General features: G+C 40.7%; 1 long non-coding RNA gene across 1 annotated transcript; it reads left to right on the top strand.

Moving 5' to 3' along the window:
• Nucleotides 1-1,000: 1,000 nt before the first annotated feature.
• Nucleotides 1,001-4,066, top strand: LOC144827149 (uncharacterized). Its single transcript, XR_013610043.1, has 3 exons — nt 1,001-1,111; nt 1,521-1,585; nt 4,022-4,066. It is a non-coding gene; the product is annotated as an uncharacterized LOC144827149 (long non-coding RNA).
• The last annotated feature ends 587 nt before the right edge of the window (nt 4,067-4,653 follow it).

The raw sequence follows: 4,653 nt of genomic DNA, 5'->3' as shown, positions 1-4,653 counted from the left end.
AGACTTACCAACCATTTTCTAACTCTCAAACATTCAGCAGATGATATGAGGTGGGTGGTGCTAGAACATCCGTACATTCCACCCCACATAAGTGATGTGTCGCGATTCCTGTTCATCAAAGAATAAAAATGGATTTACCATCTCAAAAGTGACACCGATGGCCTTAATGATGATATACCGTGGACATCGTTATGAATGACATTAGATCAGTCCTAGACGTGTATATCATGCCCGGTATTGAATATCCTAACATCTACATTGCACCCCATAAGCCTATGTAATGTAGAGCTATTTCCGACTTTTGGGTTGTGCATCTTGTTTCTTAGACGTGTATATCATGCCTGGTATTGAATACCCTAATACCCTAACATCTACACTGCACCCCATAAGCGTATGTAATGTAGAGCTATTTTCGATTTTTGGGTTGTGCATCTTGTTTCTGAAAAAATATTCCAGTATACACATTCTAATGATTGCATTAGTTGAACTACCCTCTCCTGACTTGGCTGTGTTGGTTTCCTCTCTTTGTGTAACTTACAATCGAGATGTTTCGGTTTAATGTCTAAACTCCTTAAAATGCACTTTTTTTCATCATTGGTATTCAACATAAATCACACTCTATCCAAATCTAAAGGAATGGGATTTGATAGTTGTGATTAATGGCATAACCATGAAGGTTTATTGAGTGTATTTCCTTCTGTCATCTTCTATCAAAGGCGCTCGCTAGAGCTTGGGCTTTACGCACAGACACGGTATCAACAGCATTTCCGACAGACACACGTGCTCAGTAGCCACATTGTTCTGATTTCTAATCTTTGCATGCTTTTCTGTCACCATTCCGCCGTATGCGCTTGCTGAAGTTTCAGTTTAGTGCGCATGGGCGGAAAAACAGTATCTACGGCAGACGCATGCGCTGTCGTGTTGTTTACTGACGCATGCGCATCAAAGACATAGCGTTCCAACTCCGATTCAGCGCGAGTTGCTGAATCCTGCAGACTTGGCCAGGTGCAACTAATTAACCAATTAACCTAGCATATAAAACGGACACGCGAACAGCGAGGAGTCACCTCCACTTCCTCTCGGACGCTGGCCCAGAGGTACCGACGGACAGGTAGGGTTCCTCATGACAGAATAAGATCTTTTGCTGTGGATACCTAGATGATGAAGCTTTCATTTATCTGCTTTTTAACTGTCTGTGTCAAGGGACCTTTCTCTCCCTCTTTACCAACTTGCTACTTTCAATATAGCCTTTTGATAACATGAATTGATTTGTGTCACAGCATGGCCTTTATACTCTCTCTTCTTGATGTAGTAGATGAGAGTATATCAGATCATTGTTTTGAACACTAGCCTTCTATTTCTAGTCACAACCATCTGTTTGTTTGGGTTGAGTCTCTTTTTTGACAACTGGTTTTTAGTTAGTAGATTATTGGGAATGACTGATCAGTGCATCGATATACCTCTGAACAGGTTCTGAGGTTTTCCTTTTTGTCAATACTTTTTCATTTCCACTCTAACAGAGCGGGGCCTCCTTTTTCCCGAGCGGGTGCCGGGCGAGGTGAGGTAACTTCCCACAAAATGTTGGGTAAGTCATATTTCATAGACTAACAATTCCATTTACTATATTTGTAATACCAGGAGAACTTTCAGTCTTCTGAGGGGCACAGATATTTTCTCTTTTGCCTTGTTTGTGTTGTTGTGTGTTGTGTTCTTTTTACCAAGATATTGAAACATCATGCAAAAACGTGTTGCACACCTATTTTTAAACAATTTTCTCTTCTTTTTGTTAAACAAAATATTCATCTCATGCGTGCTCACTTAAGACGTGCTAAACCCACAACTTCACGTGTAGAATTAAACCATCAAACAATATGAGGCAACTTTTTGCCTCAACATCAGTGGCGACAGCTTTTTCAATTTTGCAATTGCATCCATTTTTTTAAACTCATCCATTTTTTACACAAACTTCTTTGGTCATCTTAAACATCCTCTGTTTTTTATCATTCTCATTCTTTTAACACCTCCAGCAAGACCGCATTTTTTCTGGGTTTCTCATGTTACTGCGGGCCATCCGAACCTCTATCCAATAACACGTACTTAGGCGTGGTTCATTAAAAAGCAGTTTATTGGCCCAATGCATTTCAGACCCCACGGGTCCTTCGTCAGGGGAAAACTGTAAAAACGATCAAACACACTAATCAGTAAATGCACAAATGTGTATTACAAAATGTTATACAACCAACGTCATATGTTACACTAATCACCACTCCTAGTTTAGATTTCTTGATAGCGATTAGCCTCCCTGCTTCTGTGGCTCCTTTCTCCCCTATCCCTTTCCATCTCCTATCCTGTCCCGCTGTCCCACCATATTTTACAGACCCTTCTCCCCTATTACTCTGTTTTTACCATTCACAACCGAAATGCTCAAAACCATGCTCTGAACACTTTTTACCTTCGCGCTGTAGCAATCCTAGTTAACCAATCAACACCCTCACTCTCTCTATTGGACTCCTATGTTAACAAGTCCCACTCTCCCTACTGCGTATTTGCACTCGATCAAAATACCTCTGCACACTCCTAACCCTCATTTTCAGAATTCCTTCACAGTTGCCACATCGCCTACCTGCTACTCCATGTCTCCTTTCACTTCCCCGGCATAAATTGTAACGTACTGTGTCAGCCCCCATGTTTTAACCCCTCCTTATATTTGTCACTTCCTGTTACCTTCCTCTACCGGAACCTCCCTCAGCCACCCGATGGTTGCAGTGGACACTGCTAATCCCATAGTGCATCATATTTTTCACCATTGCCGTCATACATTTAGTTTAATCATTTTCGGCTTCTGCGCTCAAAATTATATTTGCAAATGTTCAGTTTCCAGTCAAAAGTTCTGTCCGTTTCATTTAGAACAAACGTGCTCAATGAACCAGAGTCTTATGTTCTTGCAAGGAGAAAGTCGAACATCCTTTCTGTTATCTTCATCTTTTATGTTTCATTTAGAACAAACGTGCTCAATAAACCTCATATTGTTTGATGGTTTAATTCTACACGTGAAGTTGTGGGTTTAGCACGTCTTAAGTGAGCACGCATGAGATGAATATTTTGTTTAACAAAAAGAAGAGAAAATTGTTTAAAAATAGGTGTGCAACACGTTTTTGCATGATGTTTCAATGATTTAACCCCACCGCGTTGCACCCACATGAATATAAAAGATGAAGATAACAGAAAGGATGTTCGACTTTCTCCTTGCAAGAACATAAGACTCTGGTTCATTGAGCACGTTTGTTCTAAATGAAACGGACAGAACTTTTGACTGGAAACTGAACATTTGCAAATATAATTTTGAGCGCAGAAGCCGAAAATGATTAAACTAAATGTATGACGGCAATGGTGAAAAATATGATGCACTATGGGATTAGCAGTGTCCACTGCAACCATCGGGTGGCTGAGGGAGGTTCCGGTAGAGGAAGGTAACAGGAAGTGACAAATATAAGGAGGGGTTAAAACATGGGGGCTGACACAGTACGTTACAATTTATGCCGGGGAAGTGAGAGGAGACATGGAGTAGCAGGTAGGCGATGTGGCAACTGTGAAGGAATTCTGAAAATGAGGGTTAGGAGTGTGCAGAGGTATTTTGATCGAGTGCAAATACGCAGTAGGGAGAGTGGGACTTGTTAACATAGGAGTCCAATAGAGAGAGTGAGGGTGTTGATTGGTTAACTAGGATTGCTACAGCGCGAAGGTAAAAAGTGTTCAGAGCATGGTTTTGAGCATTTCGGTTGTGAATGGTAAAAACAGAGTAATAGGGGAGAAGGGTCTGTAAAATATGGTGGGACAGCGGGACAGGATAGGAGATGGAAAGGGATAGGGGAGAAAGGAGCCACAGAAGCAGGGAGGCTAATCGCTATCAAGAAATCTAAACTAGGAGTGGTGATTAGTGTAACATATGACGTTGGTTGTATAACATTTTGTAATACACATTTGTGCATTTACTGATTAGTGTGTTTGATCGTTTTTACAGTTTTCCCCTGACGAAGGACCCGTGGGGTCTGAAATGCATTGGGCCAATAAACTGCTTTTTAATGAACCACGCCTAAGTACGTGTTATTGGATAGAGGTTCGGATGGCCCGCAGTAACATGAGAAACCCAGAAAAAATGCGGTCTTGCTGGAGGTGTTAAAAGAATGAGAATGATAAAAAACAGAGGATGTTTAAGATGACCAAAGAAGTTTGTGTAAAAAATGGATGAGTTTAAAAAAATGGATGCAATTGCAAAATTGAAAAAGCTGTCGCCACTGATGTTTGAGGCAAAAAGTTGCCTCATATTGTTTGATGCTTTTTACCAAGATACCATTTTTTGCACTTTATTTGTCTTTAGGAAGGAATGAATGATTGGATAACCGCCAGAATATATTTGAACTTCAAGTGTCTGGTAGGAGTAATCCATTACTTCTGTACATGATTAGTAGCACTATTATTATCAATTATTTTCACAATTTGCAGTCGCTATAACCACCCGGTCCTGAAGAAAGCTTGGACACTTTATCCAACTAAGCTGAAACATGTTGACCCCACTGCACTGCGCCAACAGATAGTCATCAATTCAAACTATCAGGCGTATTTTTAACCTTTGACCCTAGGACAATACCTATT

This window comes from Lissotriton helveticus, chromosome 4_1, assembly GCF_964261635.1.
Source record: "Lissotriton helveticus chromosome 4_1, aLisHel1.1, whole genome shotgun sequence".
NCBI classification, from domain to species: domain Eukaryota; kingdom Metazoa; phylum Chordata; class Amphibia; order Caudata; family Salamandridae; genus Lissotriton; species Lissotriton helveticus.
Note: the sequence above shows the minus strand (reverse complement) of the source record. Positions and strands in the feature narration are given on the sequence as shown.